Source organism: Brachyhypopomus gauderio, chromosome 1, assembly GCF_052324685.1.
Source record: "Brachyhypopomus gauderio isolate BG-103 chromosome 1, BGAUD_0.2, whole genome shotgun sequence".
NCBI lineage: Eukaryota > Metazoa > Chordata > Actinopteri > Gymnotiformes > Hypopomidae > Brachyhypopomus > Brachyhypopomus gauderio.
In genome coordinates this window covers 44,044,985-44,066,779 of record NC_135211.1, presented here as the reverse complement: position 1 = coordinate 44,066,779, position 21,795 = coordinate 44,044,985, and the positions used below count along the sequence as shown (strand labels likewise).

Genomic DNA, 21,795 nt, shown 5'->3' with positions numbered 1-21,795 from the left:
GTCTTTTGGATCAGATATGAGGCGGATTAGTGTTATTTTGGGTCTCTCAAATGCCAACTTGTATGGTGGAGATCAGAAAGTCTTGTCGGACGGTGTGGACTCTTGACATGTGCAAGCCCTTATTGTTGAGTACTCATATAGTACGAATCACATGTTTAAGGTGACACATTCTAACAGAGATTTGGCATGTAGTGTGTGAAAAGAATTATGGAAGCGTCAGGGTCAAAAAACATGCACCAATTTTCTTTTTCACTATCGAGCATGACTGAAATGCCTATAATGGAGAATGTGGGCATCGATCCCACTACCTCTCGCATGCTAAGCGAGCGCTCTACCACTTGAGCTAATTCCCCTTGTAGGCTCAGTGCTCTTGTTGTTCAGATCCTGGACAAAAGCTCAAGTCCAAACTGAGAGTGCAAAGCTCTACAGACACTGCAATTGATGATTTTTACATTTCTTTACTGTGAACAGCTGCATGGACTTGCATTTTAGCAGTGGCTCAAAGGTTGAGTAGATTTAATTTGATCGTTGACCGCCAATCAACCAAGAAGAGAAGGAAACTGGAGGTGTCAACTAATGTCTGTGCTTGGTCGATTACCGCAGACATCCCTCCTCATACCATTTGTATACTTTCATGGAACAGGCCTACCTCAGCCACACAACTTGCAGAAAGCCTCCATCATGTAGGCCGGTTAGCTCAGCTGGTTAGAGCGTGGTGCTAATAACGCCAAGGTCATGGGTTCGATCCCCATACGGGCCATTGATGATAGTCTTTTGGATCAGATATGAGGCGGATTAGTGTTATTTTGGGTCTCTCAAATGCCAACTTGTATGGTGGAGATCAGAAAGTCTTGTCGGACGGTGTGGACTTTTGACATGTGCGAGCCCTTATTGTTGAGTACTCATATAGTACGAATCACATGTTTAAGGTGACACATTCTAACAGAGATTTGGCATGTAGTGTGTGAAAAGAATTATGGAAGCGTCAGGGTCAAAAAACATGCACCAATTTTCTTTTTCACTATCGAGCATGACTGAAATGCCTATAATGGAGAATGTGGGCATCGATCCCACTACCTCTCGCATGCTCAGCGAGCGCTCTACCACTTGAGCTAATTCCCCTTGTAGGCTCAGTGCTCTTGTTGTTCAGATCCTGGACAAAAGCTCAAGTCCAAACTGAGAGTGCAAAGCTCTACAGACACTGCAATTGATGATTTTTACATTTCTTTACTGTGAACAGCTGCATGGACTTGCATTTTAGCAGTGGCTCAAAGGTTGAGTAGATTTAATTTGATCGTTGACCGCCAATCAACCAAGAAGAGAAGGAAACTGGAGGTGTCAACTAATGTCTGTGCTTGGTCGATTACCGCAGACATCCCTCCTCATACCATTTGTATACTTTCATGGAACAGGCCTACCTCAGCCACACAACTTGCAGAAAGACTCCATCATGTAGGCCGGTTAGCTCAGCTGGTTAGAGCGTGGTGCTAATAACGCCAAGGTCATGGGTTCGATCCACATACGGGCCATTGATGATAGTCTTTTGGATCAGATATGAGGCGGATTAGTGTTATTTTGGGTCTCTCAAATGCCAACTTGTATGGTGGAGATCAGAAAGTCTTGTCGGACGGTGTGGACTTTTGACATGTGCAAGCCCTTATTGTTGAGTACTCATATAGTACGAATCACATGTTTAAGGTGACACATTCTAACAGAGATTTGGCATGTAGTGTGTGAAAAGAATTATGGAAGCGTCAGGGTCAAAAAACATGCACCAATTTTCTTTTTCACTATCGAGCATGACTGAAATGCCTATAATGGAGAATGTGGGCATCGATCCCACTACCTCTCGCATGCTAAGCGAGCGCTCTACCACTTGAGCTAATTCCCCTTGTAGGCTCAGTGCTCTTGTTGTTCAGATCCTGGACAAAAGCTCAAGTCCAAACTGAGAGTGCAAAGCTCTACAGACACTGCAATTGATGATTTTTACATTTCTTTACTGTGAACAGCTGCATGGACTTGCATTTTAGCAGTGGCTCAAAGGTTGAGTAGATTTAATTTGATCGTTGACCGCCAATCAACCAAGAAGAGAAGGAAACTGGAGGTGTCAACTAATGTCTGTGCTTGGTCGATTACCGCAGACATCCCTCCTCATACCATTTGTATACTTTCATGGAACAGGCCTACCTCAGCCACACAACTTGCAGAAAGCCTCCATCATCTAGGCCGGTTAGCTCAGCTGGTTAGAGCGTGGTGCTAATAACGCCAAGGTCATGGGTTCGATCCCCATACGGGCCATTGATGATAGTCTTTTGGATCAGATATGTGGCGGATTAGTGTTATTTTGGGTCTCTCAAATGCCAACTTGTATGGTGGAGATCAGAAAGTCTTGTCGGACGGTGTGGACTCTTGACATGTGCAAGCCCTTATTGTTGAGTACTCATATAGTACGAATCACATGTTTAAGGTGACACATTCTAACAGAGATTTGGCATGTAGTGTGTGAAAAGAATTATGGAAGCGTCAGGGTCAAAAACCATGCACCAATTTACTTTTTCACTATCGAGCATGACTGAAATGCCTATAATGGAGTATGTGGGCATCGATCCCACTACCTCTCGCATGCTAAGCGAGCGCTCTACCACTTGAGCTAATTCCCCTAGTAGGCTCAGTGCTCTTGTTGTTCAGATCCTGGACAAAAGCTCAAGTCCAAACTGAGAGTGCAAAGCTCTACAGACACTGCAATTGATGATTTTTACATTTCTTTACTGTGAACAGCTGCATGGACTTGCATTTTAGCAGTGGCTCAAAGGTTGAGTAGATTTAATTTGATCGTTGACCGCCAATCAACCAAGAAGAGAAGGAAACTGGAGGTGTCAACTAATGTCTGTGCTTGGTCGATTACCGCAGACATCCCTCCTCATACCATTTGTATACTTTCATGGAACAGGCCTACCTCAGCCACACAACTTGCAGAAAGCCTCCATCATGTAGGCCGGTTAGCTCAGCTGGTTAGAGCGTGGTGCTAATAACGCCAAGGTCATGGGTTCGATCCCCATACGGGCCATTGATGATAGTCTTTTGGATCAGATATGAGGCGGATTAGTGTTATTTTGGGTCTCTCAAATGCCAACTTGTATGGTGGAGATCAGAAAGTCTTGTCGGACGGTGTGGACTTTTGACATGTGCAAGCCCTTATTGTTGAGTACTCATATAGTACGAATCACATGTTTAAGGTGACACATTCTAACAGAGATTTGGCATGTAGTGTGTGAAAAGAATTATGGAAGCGTCAGGGTCAAAAAACATGCACCAATTTTCTTTTTCACTATCGAGCATGACTGAAATGCCTATAATGGAGAATGTGGGCATCGATCCCACTACCTCTCGCATGCTAAGCGAGCGCTCTACCACTTGAGCTAATTCCCCTTGTAGGCTCAGTGCTCTTGTTGTTCAGATCCTGGACAAAAGCTCAAGTCCAAACTGAGAGTGCAAAGCTCTACAGACACTGCAATTGATGATTTTTACATTTCTTTACTGTGAACAGCTGCATGGACTTGCATTTTAGCAGTGGCTCAAAGGTTGAGTAGATTTAATTTGATCGTTGACCGCCAATCAACCAAGAAGAGAAGGAAACTGGAGGTGTCAACTAATGTCTGTGCTTGGTCGATTACCGCAGACATCCCTCCTCATACCATTTGTATACTTTCATGGAACAGGCCTACCTCAGCCACACAACTTGCAGAAAGACTCCATCATGTAGGCCGGTTAGCTCAGCTGGTTAGAGCGTGGTGCTAATAACGCCAAGGTCATGGGTTCAATCCCCATACGGGCCATTGATGATAGTCTTTTGGATCAGATATGAGGCGGATTAGTGTTATTTTGGGTCTCTCAAATGCCAACTTGTATGGTGGAGATCAGAAAGTCTTGTCGGACGGTGTGGACTTTTGACATGTGCAAGCCCTTATTGTTGAGTACTCATATAGTACGAATCACATGTTTAAGGTGACACATTCTAACAGAGATTTGGCATGTAGTGTGTGAAAAGAATTATGGAGGCGTCAGGGTCAAAAAACATGCACCAATTTTCTTTTTCACTATCGAGCATGACTGAAATGCCTATAATGGAGAATGTGGGCATCGATCTCACTACCTCTCGCATGCTAAGCGAGCGCTCTACCACTTGAGCTAATTCACCTACGAGGCTCAGTGTTCTTGTTGTTCAGATCCTGGACAAAAGCTCAAGTCCAAACTGAGAGTGCAAAGCTCTACAGACACTGCAATTGATGATTTTTACATTTCTTTACTGTGAACAGCTGCATGGACTTGCATTTTAGCAGTGGCTCAAAGGTTGAGTAGATTTAATTTGATCGTTGACCGCCAATCAACCAAGAAGAGAAGGAAACTGGAGGTGTCAACTAATGTCTGTGCTTGGTCGATTACCGCAGACATCCCTCCTCATACCATTTGTATACTTTCATGGAACAGGCCTACCTCAGCCACACAACTTGCAGAAAGCCTCCATCATGTAGGCCGGTTAGCTCAGCTGGTTAGAGCGTGGTGCTAATAACGCCAAGGTCATGGGTTCGATCCCCATACGGGCCATTGATGATAGTCTTTTGGATCAGATATGAGGCGGATTAGTGTTATTTTGGGTCTCTCAAATGCCAACTTGTATGGTGGAGATCAGAAAGTCTTGTCGGACGGTGTGGACTTTTGACATGTGCAAGCCCTTATTGTTGAGTACTCATATAGTACGAATCACATGTTTAAGGTGACACATTCTAACAGAGATTTGGCATGTAGTGTGTGAAAAGAATTATGGAAGCGTCAGGGTCAAAAAACATGCACCAATTTTCTTTTTCACTATCGAGCATGACTGAAATGCCTATAATGGAGAATGTGGGCATCGATCCCACTACCTCTCGCATGCTAAGCGAGCGCTCTACCACTTGAGCTAATTCCCCTTGTAGGCTCAGTGCTCTTGTTGTTCAGATCCTGGACAAAAGCTCAAGTCCAAACTGAGAGTGCAAAGCTCTACAGACACTGCAATTGATGATTTTTACATTTCTTTACTGTGAACAGCTGCATGGACTTGCATTTTAGCAGTGGCTCAAAGGTTGAGTAGATTTAATTTGATCGTTGACCGCCAATCAACCAAGAAGAGAAGGAAACTGGAGGTGTCAACTAATGTCTGTGCTTGGTCGATTACCGCAGACATCCCTCCTCATACCATTTGTATACTTTCATGGAACAGGCCTACCTCAGCCACACAACTTGCAGAAAGACTCCATCATGTAGGCCGGTTAGCTCAGCTGGTTAGAGAGTGGTGCTAATAATGCCAAGGTCATGGGTTCGATCCCCATACGGGCCATTGATGATAGTCTTTTGGATCAGATATGAGGCGGATTAGTGTTATTTTGGGTCTCTCAAATGCCAACTTGTATGGTGGAGATCAGAAAGTCTTGTCGGACGGTGTGGACTCTTGACATGTGCAAGCCCTTATTGTTGAGTACTCATATAGTACGAATCACATGTTTAAGGTGACACATTCTAACAGAGATTTGGCATGTAGTGTGTGAAAAGAATTATGGAAGCGTCAGGGTCAAAAAACATGCACCAATTTTCTTTTTCACTATCGAGCATGACTGAAATGCCTATAATGGAGAATGTGGGCATCGATCCCACTACCTCTCGCATGCTAAGCGAGCGCTCTACCACTTGAGCTAATTCCCCTTGTAGGCTCAGTGCTCTTGTTGTTCAGATCCTGGACAAAAGCTCAAGTCCAAACTGAGAGTGCAAAGCTCTACAGACACTGCAATTGATGATTTTTACATTTCTTTACTGTGAACAGCTGCATGGACTTGCATTTTAGCAGTGGCTCAAAGGTTGAGTAGATTTAATTTGATCGTTGACCGCCAATCAACCAAGAAGAGAAGGAAACTGGAGGTGTCAACTAATGTCTGTGCTTGGTCGATTACCGCAGACATCCCTCCTCATACCATTTGTATACTTTCATGGAACAGGCCTACCTCAGCCACACAACTTGCAGAACGCCTCCATCATGTAGGCCGGTTAGCTCAGCTGGTTAGAGCGTGGTGCTAATAACGCCAAGGTCATGGGTTCGATCCCCATACGGGCCATTGATGATAGTCTTTTGGATCAGATATGAGGCGGATTAGTGTTATTTTGGGTCTCTCAAATGCCAACTTGTATGGTGGAGATCAGAAAGTCTTGTCGGACGGTGTGGACTTTTGACATGTGCAAGCCCTTATTGTTGAGTACTCATATAGTACGAATCACATGTTTAAGGTGACACATTCTAACAGAGATTTGGCATGTAGTGTGTGAAAAGAATTATGGAAGCGTCAGGGTCAAAAAACATGCACCAATTTTCTTTTTCACTATCGAGCATGACTGAAATGCCTATAATGGAGAATGTGGGCATCGATCCCACTACCTCTCGCATGCTAAGCGAGCGCTCTACCACTTGAGCTAATTCCCCTTGTAGGCTCAGTGCTCTTGTTGTTCAGATCCTGGACAAAAGCTCAAGTCCAAACTGAGAGTGCAAAGCTCTACAGACACTGCAATTGATGATTTTTACATTTCTTTACTGTGAACAGCTGCATGGACTTGCATTTTAGCAGTGGCTCAAAGGTTGAGTAGATTTAATTTGATCGTTGACCGCCAATCAACCAAGAAGAGAAGGAAACTGGAGGTGTCAACTAATGTCTGTGCTTGGTCGATTACCGCAGACATCCCTCCTCATACCATTTGTATACTTTCATGGAACAGGCCTACCTCAGCCACACAACTTGCAGAAAGACTCCATCATGTAGGCCGGTTAGCTCAGCTGGTTGGAGAGTGGTGCTAATAATGCCAAGGTCATGGGTTCGATCCCCATACGGGCCATTGATGATAGTCTTTTGGATCAGATATGAGGCGGATTAGTGTTATTTTGGGTCTCTCAAATGCCAACTTGTATGGTGGAGATCAGAAAGTCTTGTCGGACGGTGTGGACTCTTGACATGTGCAAGCCCTTATTGTTGAGTACTCATATAGTACGAATCACATGTTTAAGGTGACACATTCTAACAGAGATTTGGCATGTAGTGTGTGAAAAGAATTATGGAAGCGTCAGGGTCAAAAAACATGCACCAATTTTCTTTTTCACTATCGAGCATGACTGAAATGCCTATAATGGAGAATGTGGGCATCGATCCCACTACCTCTCGCATGCTAAGCCAGCGCTCTACCACTTGAGCTAATTCCCCTTGTAGGCTCAGTGCTCTTGTTGTTCAGATCCTGGACAAAAGCTCAAGTCCAAACTGAGAGTGCAAAGCTCTACAGACACTGCAATTGATGATTTTTACATTTCTTTACTGTGAACAGCTGCATGGACTTGCATTTTAGCAGTGGCTCAAAGGTTGAGTAGATTTAATTTGATCGTTGACCGCCAATCAACCAAGAAGAGAAGGAAACTGGAGGTGTCAACTAATGTCTGTGCTTGGTCGATTACCGCAGACATCCCTCCTCATACCATTTGTATACTTTCATGGAACAGGCCTACCTCAGCCACACAACTTGCAGAAAGACTCCATCATGTAGGCCGGTTAGCTCAGCTGGTTAGAGCGTGGTGTTAATAACGCCAAGGTCATGGGTTCGATCCCCATACGGGCCATTGATGATAGTCTTTTGGATCAGATATGAGGCGGATTAGTGTTATTTGGGTCTCTCAAATGCCAACTTGTATGGTGGAGATCAGAAAGTCTTGTCGGACGGTGTGGACTTTTGACATGTGCAAGCCCTTATTGTTGAGTACTCATATAGTACGAATCACATGTTTAAGGTGACACATTCTAACAGAGATTTGGCATGTAGTGTGTGAAAAGAATTATGGAAGCGTCAGGGTCAAAAAACATGCACCAATTTTCTTTTTCACTATCGAGCATGACTGAAATGCCTATAATGGAGAATGTGGGCATCGATCTCACTACCTCTCGCATGCTAAGCGAGCGCTCTACCACTTGAGCTAATTCACCTACGAGGCTCAGTGTTCTTGTTGTTCAGATCCTGGACAAAAGCTCAAGTCCAAACTGAGAGTGCAAAGCTCTACAGACACTGCAATTGATGATTTTTACATTTCTTTACTGTGAACAGCTGCATGGACTTGCATTTTAGCAGTGGCTCAAAGGTTGAGTAGATTTAATTTGATCGTTGACCGCCAATCAACCAAGAAGAGAAGGAAACTGGAGGTGTCAACTAATGTCTGTGCTTGGTCGATTACCGCAGACATCCCTCCTCATACCATTTGTATACTTTCATGGAACAGGCCTACCTCAGCCACACAACTTGCAGAAAGCCTCCATCATGTAGGCCGGTTAGCTCAGCTGGTTAGAGCGTGGTGCTAATAACGCCAAGGTCATGGGTTCGATCCCCATACGGGCCATTGATGATAGTCTTTTGGATCAGATATGAGGCGGATTAGTGTTATTTTGGGTCTCTCAAATGCCAACTTGTATGGTGGAGATCAGAAAGTCTTGTCGGACGGTGTGGACTTTTGACATGTGCAAGCCCTTATTGTTGAGTACTCATATAGTACGAATCACATGTTTAAGGTGACACATTCTAACAGAGATTTGGCATGTAGTGTGTGAAAAGAATTATGGAAGCGTCAGGGTCAAAAAACATGCACCAATTTTCTTTTTCACTATCGAGCATGACTGAAATGCCTATAATGGAGAATGTGGGCATCGATCCCACTACCTCTCGCATGCTAAGCGAGCGCTCTACCACTTGAGCTAATTCCCCTTGTAGGCTCAGTGCTCTTGTTGTTCAGATCCTGGACAAAAGCTCAAGTCCAAACTGAGAGTGCAAAGCTCTACAGACACTGCAATTGATGATTTTTACATTTCTTTACTGTGAACAGCTGCATGGACTTGCATTTTAGCAGTGGCTCAAAGGTTGAGTAGATTTAATTTGATCGTTGACCGCCAATCAACCAAGAAGAGAAGGAAACTGGAGGTGTCAACTAATGTCTGTGCTTGGTCGATTACCGCAGACATCCCTCCTCATACCATTTGTATACTTTCATGGAACAGGCCTACCTCAGCCACACAACTTGCAGAAAGACTCCATCATGTAGGCCGGTTAGCTCAGCTGGTTAGAGCGTGGTGCTAATAACGCCAAGGTCATGGGTTCGATCCCCATACGGGCCATTGATGATAGTCTTTTGGATCAGATATGAGGCGGATTAGTGTTATTTTGGGTCTCTCAAATGCCAACTTGTATGGTGGAGATCAGAAAGTCTTGTCGGACGGTGTGGACTTTTGACATGTGCAAGCCCTTATTGTTGAGTACTCATATAGTACGAATCACATGTTTAAGGTGACACATTCTAACAGAGATTTGGCATGTAGTGTGTGAAAAGAATTATGGAAGCGTCAGGGTCAAAAAACATGCACCAATTTTCTTTTTCACTATCGAGCATGACTGAAATGCCTATAATGGAGAATGTGGGCATCGATCCCACTACCTCTCGCATGCTAAGCGAGCGCTCTACCACTTGAGCTAATTCCCCTTGTAGGCTCAGTGCTCTTGTTGTTCAGATCCTGGACAAAAGCTCAAGTCCAAACTGAGAGTGCAAAGCTCTACAGACACTGCAATTGATGATTTTTACATTTCTTTACTGTGAACAGCTGCATGGACTTGCATTTTAGCAGTGGCTCAAAGGTTGAGTAGATTTAATTTGATCGTTGACCGCCAATCAACCAAGAAGAGAAGGAAACTGGAGGTGTCAACTAATGTCTGTGCTTGGTTGATTACCGCAGACATCCCTCCTCATACCATTTGTATACTTTCATGGAACAGGCCTACCTCAGCCACACAACTTGCAGAAAGACTCCATCATGTAGGCCGGTTAGCTCAGCTGGTTAGAGAGTGGTGCTAATAATGCCAAGGTCATGGGTTCAATCCCCATACGGGCCATTGATGATAGTCTTTTGGATCAGATATGAGGCGGATTAGTGTTATTTTGGGTCTCTCAAATGCCAACTTGTATGGTGGAGATCAGAAAGTCTTGTCGGACGGTGAGGACTCTTGACATGTGCAAGCCCTTATTGTTGAGTACTCATATAGTACGAATCACATGTTTAAGGTGACACATTCTAACAGAGATTTGGCATGTAGTGTGTGAAAAGAATTATGGAAGCGTCAGGGTCAAAAAACATGCACCAATTTTCTTTTTCACTATCGAGCATGACTGAAATGCCTATAATGGAGAATGTGGGCATCGATCCCACTACCTCTCGCATGCTAAGCGAGCGCTCTACCACTTGAGCTAATTCCCCTTGTAGGCTCAGTGCTCTTGTTGTTCAGATCCTGGACAAAAGCTCAAGTCCAAACTGAGAGTGCAAAGCTCTACAGACACTGCAATTGATGATTTTTACATTTCTTTACTGTGAACAGCTGCATGGACTTGCATTTTAGCAGTGGCTCAAAGGTTGAGTAGATTTAATTTGATCGTTGACCGCCAATCAACCAAGAAGAGAAGGAAACTGGAGGTGTCAACTAATGTCTGTGCTTGGTTGATTACCGCAGACATCCCTCCTCATACCATTTGTATACTTTCATGGAACAGGCCTACCTCAGCCACACAACTTGCAGAAAGACTCCATCATGTAGGCCGGTTAGCTCAGCTGGTTAGAGAGTGGTGCTAATAATGCCAAGGTCATGGGTTCGATCCCCATACGGGCCATTGATGATAGTCTTTTGGATCAGATATGAGGCGGATTAGTGTTATTTTGGGTCTCTCAAATGCCAACTTGTATGGTGGAGATCAGAAAGTCTTGTCGGACGGTGAGGACTCTTGACATGTGCAAGCCCTTATTGTTGAGTACTCATATAGTACGAATCACATGTTTAAGGTGACACATTCTAACAGAGATTTGGCATGTAGTGTGTGAAAAGAATTATGGAGGCGTCAGGGTCAAAAAACATGCACCAATTTTCTTTTTCACTATCGAGCATGACTGAAATGCCTATAATGGAGAATGTGGGCATCGATCCCACTACCTCTCGCATGCTAAGCGAGCGCTCTACCACTTGAGCTAATTCCCCTTGTAGGCTCAGTGCTCTTGTTGTTCAGATCCTGGACAAAAGCTCAAGTCCAAACTGAGAGTGCAAAGCTCTACAGACACTGCAATTGATGATTTTTACATTTCTTTACTGTGAACAGCTGCATGGACTTGCATTTTAGCAGTGGCTCAAAGGTTGAGTAGATTTAATTTGATCGTTGACCGCCAATCAACCAAGAAGAGAAGGAAACTGGAGGTGTCAACTAATGTCTGTGCTTGGTCGATTACCGCAGACATCCCTCCTCATACCATTTGTATACTTTCATGGAACAGGCCTACCTCAGCCACACAACTTGCAGAAAGACTCCATCATGTAGGCCGGTTAGCTCAGCTGGTTAGAGCGTGGTGCTAATAACGCCAAGGTCATGGGTTCGATCCCCATACGGGCCATTGATGATAGTCTTTTGGATCAGATATGAGGCGGATTAGTGTTATTTTGGGTCTCTCAAATTCCAACTTGTATGGTGGAGATCAGAAAGTCTTGTCGGACGGTGTGGACTCTTGACATGTGCGAGCCCTTATTGTTGAGTACTCATATAGTACGAATCACATGTTTAAGGTGACACATTCTAACAGAGATTTGGCATGTAGTGTGTGAAAAGAATTATGGAAGCGTCAGGGTCAAAAAACATGCACCAATTTTCTTTTTCACTATCGAGCATGACTGAAATGCCTATAATGGAGAATGTGGGCATCGATCCCACTACCTCTCGCATGCTAAGCGAGCGCTCTACCACTTGAGCTAATTCCCCTACTAGGCTCAGTGCTCTTGTTGTTCAGATCCTGGACAAAAGCTCAAGTCCAAACTGAGAGTGCAAAGCTCTACAGACACTGCAATTGATGATTTTTACATTTCTTTACTGTGAACAGCTGCATGGACTTGCATTTTAGCAGTGGCTCAAAGGTTGAGTAGATTTAATTTGATCGTTGACCGCCAATCAACCAAGAAGAGAAGGAAACTGGAGGTGTCAACTAATGTCTGTGCTTGGTCGATTACCGCAGACATCCCTCCTCATACCATTTGTATACTTTCATGGAACAGGCCTACCTCAGCCACACAACTTGCAGAAAGCCTCCATCATGTAGGCCGGTTAGCTCAGCTGGTTAGAGCGTGGTGCTAATAACGCCAAGGTCATGGGTTCGATCCCCATACGGGCCATTGATGATAGTCTTTTGGATCAGATATGAGGCGGATTAGTGTTATTTTGGGTCTCTCAAATGCCAACTTGTATGGTGGAGATCAGAAAGTCTTGTCGGACGGTGTGGACTCTTGACATGTGCAAGCCCTTATTGTTGAGTACTCATATAGTACGAATCACATGTTTAAGGTGACACATTCTAACAGAGATTTGGCATGTAGTGTGTGAAAAGAATTATGGAAGTGTCAGGGTCAAAAAACATGCACCAATTTTCTTTTTCACTATCGAGCATGACTGAAATGCCTATAATGGAGAATGTGGGCATCGATCCCACTACCTCTCGCATGCTAAGCGAGCGCTCTACCACTTGAGCTAATTCCCCTTGTAGGCTCAGTGCTCTTGTTGTTCAGATCCTGGACAAAAGCTCAAGTCCAAACTGAGAGTGCAAAGCTCTACAGACACTGCAATTGATGATTTTTACATTTCTTTACTGTGAACAGCTGCATGGACTTGCATTTTAGCAGTGGCTCAAAGGTTGAGTAGATTTAATTTGATCGTTGACCGCCAATCAACCAAGAAGAGAAGGAAACTGGAGGTGTCAACTAATGTCTGTGCTTGGTCGATTACCGCAGACATCCCTCCTCATACCATTTGTATACTTTCATGGAACAGGCCTACCTCAGCCACACAACTTGCAGAAAGCCTCCATCATGTAGGCCGGTTAGCTCAGCTGGTTAGAGCGTGGTGCTAATAACGCCAAGGTCATGGGTTCGATCCCCATACGGGCCATTGATGATAGTCTTTTGGATCAGATATGAGGCGGATTAGTGTTATTTTGGGTCTCTCAAATGCCAACTTGTATGGTGGAGATCAGAAAGTCTTGTCGGACGGTGTGGACTTTTGACATGTGCAAGCCCTTATTGTTGAGTACTCATATAGTACGAATCACATGTTTAAGGTGACACATTCTAACAGAGATTTGGCATGTAGTGTGTGAAAAGAATTATGGAAGCGTCAGGGTCAAAAAACATGCACCAATTTTCTTTTTCACTATCGAGCATGACTGAAATGCCTATAATGGAGAATGTGGGCATCGATCCCACTACCTCTCGCATGCTAAGCGAGCGCTCTACCACTTGAGCTAATTCCCCTTGTAGGCTCAGTGCTCTTGTTGTTCAGATCCTGGACAAAAGCTCAAGTCCAAACTGAGAGTGCAAAGCTCTACAGACACTGCAATTGATGATTTTTACATTTCTTTACTGTGAACAGCTGCATGGACTTGCATTTTAGCAGTGGCTCAAAGGTTGAGTAGATTTAATTTGATCGTTGACCGCCAATCAACCAAGAAGAGAAGGAAACTGGAGGTGTCAACTAATGTCTGTGCTTGGTCGATTACCGCAGACATCCCTCCTCATACCATTTGTATACTTTCATGGAACAGGCCTACCTCAGCCACACAACTTGCAGAAAGACTCCATCATGTAGGCCGGTTAGCTCAGCTGGTTAGAGCGTGGTGCTAATAACGCCAAGGTCATGGGTTCGATCCCCATACGGGCCATTGATGATAGTCTTTTGGATCAGATATGAGGCGGATTAGTGTTATTTTGGGTCTCTCAAATGCCAACTTGTATGGTGGAGATCAGAAAGTCTTGTCGGACGGTGTGGACTTTTGACATGTGCAAGCCCTTATTGTTGAGTACTCATATAGTACGAATCACATGTTTAAGGTGACACATTCTAACAGAGATTTGGCATGTAGTGTGTGAAAAGAATTATGGAAGCGTCAGGGTCAAAAAACATGCACCAATTTTCTTTTTCACTATCGAGCATGACTGAAATGCCTATAATGGAGAATGTGGGCATCGATCCCACTACCTCTCGCATGCTAAGCGAGCGCTCTACCACTTGAGCTAATTCCCCTTGTAGGCTCAGTGCTCTTGTTGTTCAGATCCTGGACAAAAGCTCAAGTCCAAACTGAGAGTGCAAAGCTCTACAGACACTGCAATTGATGATTTTTACATTTCTTTACTGTGAACAGCTGCATGGACTTGCATTTTAGCAGTGGCTCAAAGGTTGAGTAGATTTAATTTGATCGTTGACCGCCAATCAACCAAGAAGAGAAGGAAACTGGAGGTGTCAACTAATGTCTGTGCTTGGTTGATTACCGCAGACATCCCTCCTCATACCATTTGTATACTTTCATGGAACAGGCCTACCTCAGCCACACAACTTGCAGAAAGACTCCATCATGTAGGCCGGTTAGCTCAGCTGGTTAGAGAGTGGTGCTAATAATGCCAAGGTCATGGGTTCAATCCCCATACGGGCCATTGATGATAGTCTTTTGGATCAGATATGAGGCGGATTAGTGTTATTTTGGGTCTCTCAAATGCCAACTTGTATGGTGGAGATCAGAAAGTCTTGTCGGACGGTGAGGACTCTTGACATGTGCAAGCCCTTATTGTTGAGTACTCATATAGTACGAATCACATGTTTAAGGTGACACATTCTAACAGAGATTTGGCATGTAGTGTGTGAAAAGAATTATGGAAGCGTCAGGGTCAAAAAACATGCACCAATTTTCTTTTTCACTATCGAGCATGACTGAAATGCCTATAATGGAGAATGTGGGCATCGATCCCACTACCTCTCGCATGCTAAGCGAGCGCTCTACCACTTGAGCTAATTCCCCTTGTAGGCTCAGTGCTCTTGTTGTTCAGATCCTGGACAAAAGCTCAAGTCCAAACTGAGAGTGCAAAGCTCTACAGACACTGCAATTGATGATTTTTACATTTCTTTACTGTGAACAGCTGCATGGACTTGCATTTTAGCAGTGGCTCAAAGGTTGAGTAGATTTAATTTGATCGTTGACCGCCAATCAACCAAGAAGAGAAGGAAACTGGAGGTGTCAACTAATGTCTGTGCTTGGTTGATTACCGCAGACATCCCTCCTCATACCATTTGTATACTTTCATGGAACAGGCCTACCTCAGCCACACAACTTGCAGAAAGACTCCATCATGTAGGCCGGTTAGCTCAGCTGGTTAGAGAGTGGTGCTAATAATGCCAAGGTCATGGGTTCGATCCCCATACGGGCCATTGATGATAGTCTTTTGGATCAGATATGAGGCGGATTAGTGTTATTTTGGGTCTCTCAAATGCCAACTTGTATGGTGGAGATCAGAAAGTCTTGTCGGACGGTGAGGACTCTTGACATGTGCAAGCCCTTATTGTTGAGTACTCATATAGTACGAATCACATGTTTAAGGTGACACATTCTAACAGAGATTTGGCATGTAGTGTGTGAAAAGAATTATGGAGGCGTCAGGGTCAAAAAACATGCACCAATTTTCTTTTTCACTATCGAGCATGACTGAAATGCCTATAATGGAGAATGTGGGCATCGATCCCACTACCTCTCGCATGCTAAGCGAGCGCTCTACCACTTGAGCTAATTCCCCTTGTAGGCTCAGTGCTCTTGTTGTTCAGATCCTGGACAAAAGCTCAAGTCCAAACTGAGAGTGCAAAGCTCTACAGACACTGCAATTGATGATTTTTACATTTCTTTACTGTGAACAGCTGCATGGACTTGCATTTTAGCAGTGGCTCAAAGGTTGAGTAGATTTAATTTGATCGTTGACCGCCAATCAACCAAGAAGAGAAGGAAACTGGAGGTGTCAACTAATGTCTGTGCTTGGTCGATTACCGCAGACATCCCTCCTCATACCATTTGTATACTTTCATGGAACAGGCCTACCTCAGCCACACAACTTGCAGAAAGACTCCATCATGTAGGCCGGTTAGCTCAGCTGGTTAGAGCGTGGTGCTAATAACGCCAAGGTCATGGGTTCGATCCCCATACGGGCCATTGATGATAGTCTTTTGGATCAGATATGAGGCGGATTAGTGTTATTTTGGGTCTCTCAAATTCCAACTTGTATGGTGGAGATCAGAAAGTCTTGTCGGACGGTGTGGACTCTTGACATGTGCGAGCCCTTATTGTTGAGTACTCATATAGTACGAATCACATGTTTAAGGTGACACATTCTAACAGAGATTTGGCATGTAGTGTGTGAAAAGAATTATGGAAGCGTCAGGGTCAAAAAACATGCACCAATTTTCTTTTTCACTATCGAGCATGACTGAAATGCCTATAATGGAGAATGTGGGCATCGATCCCACTACCTCTCGCATGCTAAGCGAGCGCTCTACCACTTGAGCTAATTCCCCTACTAGGCTCAGTGCTCTTGTTGTTCAGATCCTGGACAAAAGCTCAAGTCCAAACTGAGAGTGCAAAGCTCTACAGACACTGCAATTGATGATTTTTACATTTCTTTACTGTGAACAGCTGCATGGACTTGCATTTTAGCAGTGGCTCAAAGGTTGAGTAGATTTAATTTGATCGTTGACCGCCAATCAACCAAGAAGAGAAGGAAACTGGAGGTGTCAACTAATGTCTGTGCTTGGTCGATTACCGCAGACATCCCTCCTCATACCATTTGTATACTTTCATGGAACAGGCCTACCTCAGCCACACAACTTGCAGAAAGCCTCCATCATGTAGGCCGGTTAGCTCAGCTGGTTAGAGCGTGGTGCTAATAACGCCAAGGTCATGGGTTCGATCCCCATACGGGCCATTGATGATAGTCTTTTGGATCAGATATGAGGCGGATTAGTGTTATTTTGGGTCTCTCAAATGCCAACTTGTATGGTGGAGATCAGAAAGTCTTGTCGGACGGTGTGGACTCTTGACATGTGCAAGCCCTTATTGTTGAGTACTCATATAGTACGAATCACATGTTTAAGGTGACACATTCTAACAGAGATTTGGCATGTAGTGTGTGAAAAGAATTATGGAAGTGTCAGGGTCAAAAAACATGCACCAATTTTCTTTTTCACTATCGAGCATGACTGAAATGCCTATAATGGAGAATGTGGGCATCGATCCCACTACCTCTCGCATGCTAAGCGAGCGCTCTACCACTTGAGCTAATTCCCCTTGTAGGCTCAGTGCTCTTGTTGTTCAGATCCTGGACAAAAGCTCAAGTCCAAACTGAGAGTGCAAAGCTCTACAGACACTGCAATTGATGATTTTTACATTTCTTTACTGTGAACAGCTGCATGGACTTGCATTTGAGCAGTGGCTCAAAGGTTGAGTAGATTTAATTTGATCGTTGACCGCCAATCAACCAAGAAGAGAAGGAAACTGGAGGTGTCAACTAATGTCTGTGCTTGGTCGATTACCGCAGACATCCCTCCTCATACCATTTGTATACTTTCATGGAACAGGCCTACCTCAGCCACACAACTTGCAGAAAGACTCCATCATGTAGGCCGGTTAGCTCAGCTGGTTAGAGCGTGGTGCTAATAACGCCAAGGTCATGGGTTCTATCCCCATACGGGCCATTGATGATAGTCTTTTGGATCAGATATGAGGCGGATTAGTGTTATTTTGGGTCTCTCAAATGCCAACTTGTATGGTGGAGATCAGAAAGTCTTGTCGGACGGTGTGGACTCTTGACATGTGCGAGCCCTTATTGTTGAGTACTCATATAGTACGAATCACATGTTTAAGGTGACACATTCTAACAGAGATTTGGCATGTAGTGTGTGAAAAGAATTATGGAAGCGTCAGGGTCAAAAAACATGCACCAATTTTCTTTTTCACTATCGAGCATGACTGAAATGCCTATAATGGAGAATGTGGGCATCGATCCCACTACCTCTCGCATGCTAAGCGAGCGCTCTACCACTTGAGCTAATTCCCCTAGGAAGCTCAGTGCTCTTGTTGTTCAGATCCTGGACAAAAGCTCAAGTCCAAACTGAGAGTGCAAAGCTCTACAGACACTGCAATTGATGATTTTTACATTTCTTTACTGTGAACAGCTGCATGGACTTGCATTTTAGCAGTGGCTCAAAGGTTGAGTAGATTTAATTTGATCGTTGACCGCCAATCAACCAAGAAGAGAAGGAAACTGGAGGTGTCAACTAATGTCTGTGCTTGGTCGATTACCGCAGACATCCCTCCTCATACCATTTGTATACTTTCATGGAACAGGCCTACCTCAGCCACACAACTTGCAGAAAGCCTCCATCATGTAGGCCGGTTAGCTCAGCTGGTTAGAGCGTGGTGCTAATAACGCCAAGGTCATGGGTTCGATCCCCATACGGGCCATTGATGATAGTCTTTTGGATCAGATATGAGGCGGATTAGTGTTATTTTGGGTCTCTCAAATTCCAACTTGTATGGTGGAGATCAGAAAGTCTTGTCGGACGGTGTGGACTCTTGACATGTGCGAGCCCTTATTGTTGAGTACTCATATAGTACGAATCACATGTTTAAGGTGACACATTCTAACAGAGATTTGGCATGTAGTGTGTGAAAAGAATTATGGAAGCGTCAGGGTCAAAAAACATGCACCAATTTTCTTTTTCACTATCGAGCATGACTGAAATGCCTATAATGGAGAATGTGGGCATCGATCCCACTACCTCTCGCATGCTAAGCGAGCGCTCTACCACTTGAGCTAATTCCCCTACTAGGCTCAGTGCTCTTGTTGTTCAGATCCTGGACAAAAGCTCAAGTCCAAACTGAGAGTGCAAAGCTCTACAGACACTGCAATTGATGATTTTTACATTTCTTTACTGTGAACAGCTGCATGGACTTGCATTTTAGCAGTGGCTCAAAGGTTGAGTAGATTTAATTTGATCGTTGACCGCCAATCAACCAAGAAGAGAAGGAAACTGGAGGTGTCAACTAATGTCTGTGCTTGGTCGATTACCGCAGACATCCCTCCTCATACCATTTGTATACTTTCATGGAACAGGCCTACCTCAGCCACACAACTTGCAGAAAGCCACCATCATGTAGGCCGGTTAGCTCAGCTGGTTAGAGCGTGGTGCTAATAACGCCAAGGTCATGGGTTCGATCCCCATACGGGCCATTGATGATAGTCTTTTGGATCAGATATGAGGCGGATTAGTGTTGTTTTGGGTCTCTCAAATGCCAACTTGTATGGTGGAGATCAGAAAGTCTTGTCGGACGGTGTGGACTCTTGACATGTGCGAGCCCTTATTGTTGAGTACTCATATAGTACGAATCACATGTTTAAGGTGACACATTCTAACAGAGATTTGGCATGTAGTGTGTGAAAAGAATTATGGAGGCGTCAGGGTCAAAAACCATGCACCAATTTTCTTTTTCACTATCGAGCATGACTGAAATGCCTATAATGGAGAATGTGGGCATCGATCCCACTACCTCTCGCATGCTAAGCGAGCGCTCTACCACTTGAGCTAATTCCCCTACGAGGCTCAGTGCTCTTGTTGTTCAGATCCTGGACAATAGCTCAAGTCCAAACTGAGAGTGCAAAGCTCTACAGACACTGCAATTGATGATTTTTACATTTCTTTACTGTGAACAGCTGCATGGACTTGCATTTTAGCAGTGGCTCAAAGGTTGAGTAGATTTAATTTGATCGTTGACCGCCAATCAACCAAGAAGAGAAGGAAACTGGAGGTGTCAACTAATGTCTGTGCTTGGTCGATTACCGCAGACATCCCTCCTCATACCATTTGTATACTTTCATGGAACAGGCCTACCTCAGCCACACAACTTGCAGAAAGACTCCATCATGTAGGCCGGTTAGCTCAGCTGGTTAGAGCGTGGTGCTAATAACGCCAAGGTCATGGGTTCGATCCCCATACGGGCCATTGATGATAGTCTTTTGGATCAGATATGAGGCGGATTAGTGTTATTTTGGGTCTTTCAAATTCCAACTTGTATGGTGGAGATCAGAAAGTCTTGTCGGACGGTGTGGACTCTTGACATGTGCGAGCCCTTATTGTTGAGTACTCATATAGTACGAATCACATGTTTAAGGTGACACATTCTAACAGAGATTTGGCATGTAGTGTGTGAAAAGAATTATGGAAGCGTCAGGGTCAAAAAACATGCACCAATTTTCTTTTTCACTATCGAGCATGACTGAAATGCCTATAATGGAGAATGTGGGCATCGATCCCACTACCTCTCGCATGCTAAGCGAGCGCTCTACCACTTGAGCTAATTCCCCTACTAGGCTCAGTGCTCTTGTTGTTCAGATCCTGGACAAAAGCTCAAGTCCAAACTGAGAGTGCAAAGCTCTACAGACACTGCAATTGATGATTTTTACATTTCTTTACTGTGAACAGCTGCATGGACTTGCATTTTAGCAGTGGCTCAAAGGTTGAGTAGATTTAATTTGATCGTTGACCGCCAATCAACCAAGAAGAGAAGGAAACTGGAGGTGTCAACTAATGTCTGTGCTTGGTCGATTACCGCAGACATCCCTCCTCATACCATTTGTATACTTTCATGGAACAGGCCTACCTCAGCCACACAACTTGCAGAAAGCCTCCATCATGTAGGCCGGTTAGCTCAGCTGGTTAGAGCGTGGTGCTAATAACGCCAAGGTCATGGGTTCGATCCCCATACGGGCCATTGATGATAGTCTTTTGGATCAGATATGAGGCGGATTAGTGTTATTTTGGGTCTCTCAAATGCCAACTTGTATGGTGGAGATCAGAAAGTCTTGTCGGACGGTGTGGACTCTTGACATGTGCAAGCGCTTATTGTTGAGTACTCATATAGTACGAATCACATGTTTAAGGTGACACATTCTAACAGAGATTTGGCATGTAGTGTGTGAAAAGAATTATGGAAGCGTCAGGGTCAAAAAACATGCACCAATTTTCTTTTTCACTATCGAGCATGACTGAAATGCCTATAATGGAGAATGTGGGCATCGATCCCACTACCTCTCGCATGCTAAGCGAGCGCTCTACCACTTGAGCTAATTCCCCTTGTAGGCTCAGTGCTCTTGTTGTTCAGATCCTGGACAAAAGCTCAAGTCCAAACTGAGAGTGCAAAGCTCTACAGACACTGCAATTGATGATTTTTACATTTCTTTACTGTGAACAGCTGCATGGACTTGCATTTTAGCAGTGGCTCAAAGGTTGAGTAGATTTAATTTGATCGTTGACCGCCAATCAACCAAGAAGAGAAGGAAACTGGAGGTGTCAACTAATGTCTGTGCTTGGTCGATTACCGCAGACATCCCTCCTCATACCATTTGTATACTTTCATGGAACAGGCCTACCTCAGCCACACAACTTGCAGAACGCCTCCATCATGTAGGCCGGTTAGCTCAGCTGGTTAGAGCGTGGTGCTAATAACGCCAAGGTCATGGGTTCGATCCCCATACGGGCCATTGATGATAGTCTTTTGGATCAGATATGAGGCGGATTAGTGTTATTTTGGGTCTCTCAAATGCCAACTTGTATGGTGGAGATCAGAAAGTCTTGTCGGACGGTGTGGACTTTTGACATGTGCAAGCCCTTATTGTTGAGTACTCATATAGTACGAATCACATGTTTAAGGTGACACATTCTAACAGAGATTTGGCATGTAGTGTGTGAAAAGAATTATGGAAGCGTCAGGGTCAAAAAACATGCACCAATTTTCTTTTTCACTATCGAGCATG

General features: G+C 44.2%; 45 non-coding genes across 45 annotated transcripts; 21 read left to right on the top strand and 24 right to left on the bottom strand.

Moving 5' to 3' along the window:
* Positions 1–280: 280 nt before the first annotated feature.
* Positions 281–353, bottom strand: trnaa-agc (transfer RNA alanine (anticodon AGC)). The gene has a single exon. It is a non-coding gene; the product is annotated as a tRNA-Ala (tRNA).
* Positions 354–686: 333 nt separating this feature from the next.
* Positions 687–760, top strand: trnai-aau (transfer RNA isoleucine (anticodon AAU)). The gene has a single exon. It is a non-coding gene; the product is annotated as a tRNA-Ile (tRNA).
* A 695-nt stretch (positions 761–1,455) lies between these two features.
* trnai-aau (transfer RNA isoleucine (anticodon AAU)) lies at positions 1,456–1,529 on the top strand. Its single transcript has one exon. It is a non-coding gene; the product is annotated as a tRNA-Ile (tRNA).
* A 289-nt stretch (positions 1,530–1,818) lies between these two features.
* trnaa-agc (transfer RNA alanine (anticodon AGC)) lies at positions 1,819–1,891 on the bottom strand. Its single transcript has one exon. It is a non-coding gene; the product is annotated as a tRNA-Ala (tRNA).
* A 333-nt stretch (positions 1,892–2,224) lies between these two features.
* Positions 2,225–2,298, top strand: trnai-aau (transfer RNA isoleucine (anticodon AAU)). The gene has a single exon. It is a non-coding gene; the product is annotated as a tRNA-Ile (tRNA).
* Positions 2,299–2,993: 695 nt separating this feature from the next.
* Positions 2,994–3,067, top strand: trnai-aau (transfer RNA isoleucine (anticodon AAU)). The gene has a single exon. It is a non-coding gene; the product is annotated as a tRNA-Ile (tRNA).
* Positions 3,068–3,356: 289 nt separating this feature from the next.
* trnaa-agc (transfer RNA alanine (anticodon AGC)) lies at positions 3,357–3,429 on the bottom strand. The gene has a single exon. It is a non-coding gene; the product is annotated as a tRNA-Ala (tRNA).
* Positions 3,430–3,762: 333 nt separating this feature from the next.
* trnai-aau (transfer RNA isoleucine (anticodon AAU)) lies at positions 3,763–3,836 on the top strand. Its single transcript has one exon. It is a non-coding gene; the product is annotated as a tRNA-Ile (tRNA).
* A 695-nt stretch (positions 3,837–4,531) lies between these two features.
* Positions 4,532–4,605, top strand: trnai-aau (transfer RNA isoleucine (anticodon AAU)). The gene has a single exon. It is a non-coding gene; the product is annotated as a tRNA-Ile (tRNA).
* A 289-nt stretch (positions 4,606–4,894) lies between these two features.
* trnaa-agc (transfer RNA alanine (anticodon AGC)) lies at positions 4,895–4,967 on the bottom strand. Its single transcript has one exon. It is a non-coding gene; the product is annotated as a tRNA-Ala (tRNA).
* A 696-nt stretch (positions 4,968–5,663) lies between these two features.
* trnaa-agc (transfer RNA alanine (anticodon AGC)) lies at positions 5,664–5,736 on the bottom strand. Its single transcript has one exon. It is a non-coding gene; the product is annotated as a tRNA-Ala (tRNA).
* A 333-nt stretch (positions 5,737–6,069) lies between these two features.
* trnai-aau (transfer RNA isoleucine (anticodon AAU)) lies at positions 6,070–6,143 on the top strand. Its single transcript has one exon. It is a non-coding gene; the product is annotated as a tRNA-Ile (tRNA).
* A 289-nt stretch (positions 6,144–6,432) lies between these two features.
* On the bottom strand, positions 6,433–6,505 carry trnaa-agc (transfer RNA alanine (anticodon AGC)). The gene has a single exon. It is a non-coding gene; the product is annotated as a tRNA-Ala (tRNA).
* A 696-nt stretch (positions 6,506–7,201) lies between these two features.
* trnaa-agc (transfer RNA alanine (anticodon AGC)) lies at positions 7,202–7,274 on the bottom strand. The gene has a single exon. It is a non-coding gene; the product is annotated as a tRNA-Ala (tRNA).
* Positions 7,275–7,607: 333 nt separating this feature from the next.
* trnai-aau (transfer RNA isoleucine (anticodon AAU)) lies at positions 7,608–7,681 on the top strand. The gene has a single exon. It is a non-coding gene; the product is annotated as a tRNA-Ile (tRNA).
* A 694-nt stretch (positions 7,682–8,375) lies between these two features.
* Positions 8,376–8,449, top strand: trnai-aau (transfer RNA isoleucine (anticodon AAU)). The gene has a single exon. It is a non-coding gene; the product is annotated as a tRNA-Ile (tRNA).
* A 289-nt stretch (positions 8,450–8,738) lies between these two features.
* Positions 8,739–8,811, bottom strand: trnaa-agc (transfer RNA alanine (anticodon AGC)). The gene has a single exon. It is a non-coding gene; the product is annotated as a tRNA-Ala (tRNA).
* Positions 8,812–9,144: 333 nt separating this feature from the next.
* Positions 9,145–9,218, top strand: trnai-aau (transfer RNA isoleucine (anticodon AAU)). The gene has a single exon. It is a non-coding gene; the product is annotated as a tRNA-Ile (tRNA).
* A 289-nt stretch (positions 9,219–9,507) lies between these two features.
* On the bottom strand, positions 9,508–9,580 carry trnaa-agc (transfer RNA alanine (anticodon AGC)). Its single transcript has one exon. It is a non-coding gene; the product is annotated as a tRNA-Ala (tRNA).
* Positions 9,581–10,276: 696 nt separating this feature from the next.
* Positions 10,277–10,349, bottom strand: trnaa-agc (transfer RNA alanine (anticodon AGC)). The gene has a single exon. It is a non-coding gene; the product is annotated as a tRNA-Ala (tRNA).
* Positions 10,350–11,045: 696 nt separating this feature from the next.
* On the bottom strand, positions 11,046–11,118 carry trnaa-agc (transfer RNA alanine (anticodon AGC)). The gene has a single exon. It is a non-coding gene; the product is annotated as a tRNA-Ala (tRNA).
* A 333-nt stretch (positions 11,119–11,451) lies between these two features.
* Positions 11,452–11,525, top strand: trnai-aau (transfer RNA isoleucine (anticodon AAU)). Its single transcript has one exon. It is a non-coding gene; the product is annotated as a tRNA-Ile (tRNA).
* Positions 11,526–11,814: 289 nt separating this feature from the next.
* On the bottom strand, positions 11,815–11,887 carry trnaa-agc (transfer RNA alanine (anticodon AGC)). Its single transcript has one exon. It is a non-coding gene; the product is annotated as a tRNA-Ala (tRNA).
* A 333-nt stretch (positions 11,888–12,220) lies between these two features.
* Positions 12,221–12,294, top strand: trnai-aau (transfer RNA isoleucine (anticodon AAU)). Its single transcript has one exon. It is a non-coding gene; the product is annotated as a tRNA-Ile (tRNA).
* A 289-nt stretch (positions 12,295–12,583) lies between these two features.
* Positions 12,584–12,656, bottom strand: trnaa-agc (transfer RNA alanine (anticodon AGC)). The gene has a single exon. It is a non-coding gene; the product is annotated as a tRNA-Ala (tRNA).
* A 333-nt stretch (positions 12,657–12,989) lies between these two features.
* trnai-aau (transfer RNA isoleucine (anticodon AAU)) lies at positions 12,990–13,063 on the top strand. Its single transcript has one exon. It is a non-coding gene; the product is annotated as a tRNA-Ile (tRNA).
* A 289-nt stretch (positions 13,064–13,352) lies between these two features.
* trnaa-agc (transfer RNA alanine (anticodon AGC)) lies at positions 13,353–13,425 on the bottom strand. Its single transcript has one exon. It is a non-coding gene; the product is annotated as a tRNA-Ala (tRNA).
* Positions 13,426–13,758: 333 nt separating this feature from the next.
* On the top strand, positions 13,759–13,832 carry trnai-aau (transfer RNA isoleucine (anticodon AAU)). Its single transcript has one exon. It is a non-coding gene; the product is annotated as a tRNA-Ile (tRNA).
* A 289-nt stretch (positions 13,833–14,121) lies between these two features.
* Positions 14,122–14,194, bottom strand: trnaa-agc (transfer RNA alanine (anticodon AGC)). The gene has a single exon. It is a non-coding gene; the product is annotated as a tRNA-Ala (tRNA).
* Positions 14,195–14,890: 696 nt separating this feature from the next.
* On the bottom strand, positions 14,891–14,963 carry trnaa-agc (transfer RNA alanine (anticodon AGC)). The gene has a single exon. It is a non-coding gene; the product is annotated as a tRNA-Ala (tRNA).
* A 696-nt stretch (positions 14,964–15,659) lies between these two features.
* On the bottom strand, positions 15,660–15,732 carry trnaa-agc (transfer RNA alanine (anticodon AGC)). Its single transcript has one exon. It is a non-coding gene; the product is annotated as a tRNA-Ala (tRNA).
* A 333-nt stretch (positions 15,733–16,065) lies between these two features.
* trnai-aau (transfer RNA isoleucine (anticodon AAU)) lies at positions 16,066–16,139 on the top strand. The gene has a single exon. It is a non-coding gene; the product is annotated as a tRNA-Ile (tRNA).
* A 289-nt stretch (positions 16,140–16,428) lies between these two features.
* Positions 16,429–16,501, bottom strand: trnaa-agc (transfer RNA alanine (anticodon AGC)). The gene has a single exon. It is a non-coding gene; the product is annotated as a tRNA-Ala (tRNA).
* A 333-nt stretch (positions 16,502–16,834) lies between these two features.
* trnai-aau (transfer RNA isoleucine (anticodon AAU)) lies at positions 16,835–16,908 on the top strand. Its single transcript has one exon. It is a non-coding gene; the product is annotated as a tRNA-Ile (tRNA).
* A 289-nt stretch (positions 16,909–17,197) lies between these two features.
* On the bottom strand, positions 17,198–17,270 carry trnaa-agc (transfer RNA alanine (anticodon AGC)). The gene has a single exon. It is a non-coding gene; the product is annotated as a tRNA-Ala (tRNA).
* Positions 17,271–17,966: 696 nt separating this feature from the next.
* trnaa-agc (transfer RNA alanine (anticodon AGC)) lies at positions 17,967–18,039 on the bottom strand. Its single transcript has one exon. It is a non-coding gene; the product is annotated as a tRNA-Ala (tRNA).
* A 333-nt stretch (positions 18,040–18,372) lies between these two features.
* trnai-aau (transfer RNA isoleucine (anticodon AAU)) lies at positions 18,373–18,446 on the top strand. The gene has a single exon. It is a non-coding gene; the product is annotated as a tRNA-Ile (tRNA).
* A 289-nt stretch (positions 18,447–18,735) lies between these two features.
* trnaa-agc (transfer RNA alanine (anticodon AGC)) lies at positions 18,736–18,808 on the bottom strand. Its single transcript has one exon. It is a non-coding gene; the product is annotated as a tRNA-Ala (tRNA).
* A 333-nt stretch (positions 18,809–19,141) lies between these two features.
* Positions 19,142–19,215, top strand: trnai-aau (transfer RNA isoleucine (anticodon AAU)). Its single transcript has one exon. It is a non-coding gene; the product is annotated as a tRNA-Ile (tRNA).
* A 289-nt stretch (positions 19,216–19,504) lies between these two features.
* Positions 19,505–19,577, bottom strand: trnaa-agc (transfer RNA alanine (anticodon AGC)). The gene has a single exon. It is a non-coding gene; the product is annotated as a tRNA-Ala (tRNA).
* Positions 19,578–19,910: 333 nt separating this feature from the next.
* Positions 19,911–19,984, top strand: trnai-aau (transfer RNA isoleucine (anticodon AAU)). Its single transcript has one exon. It is a non-coding gene; the product is annotated as a tRNA-Ile (tRNA).
* Positions 19,985–20,273: 289 nt separating this feature from the next.
* On the bottom strand, positions 20,274–20,346 carry trnaa-agc (transfer RNA alanine (anticodon AGC)). Its single transcript has one exon. It is a non-coding gene; the product is annotated as a tRNA-Ala (tRNA).
* Positions 20,347–20,679: 333 nt separating this feature from the next.
* Positions 20,680–20,753, top strand: trnai-aau (transfer RNA isoleucine (anticodon AAU)). The gene has a single exon. It is a non-coding gene; the product is annotated as a tRNA-Ile (tRNA).
* A 289-nt stretch (positions 20,754–21,042) lies between these two features.
* On the bottom strand, positions 21,043–21,115 carry trnaa-agc (transfer RNA alanine (anticodon AGC)). Its single transcript has one exon. It is a non-coding gene; the product is annotated as a tRNA-Ala (tRNA).
* Positions 21,116–21,448: 333 nt separating this feature from the next.
* On the top strand, positions 21,449–21,522 carry trnai-aau (transfer RNA isoleucine (anticodon AAU)). The gene has a single exon. It is a non-coding gene; the product is annotated as a tRNA-Ile (tRNA).
* Positions 21,523–21,795: the final 273 nt, after the last annotated feature.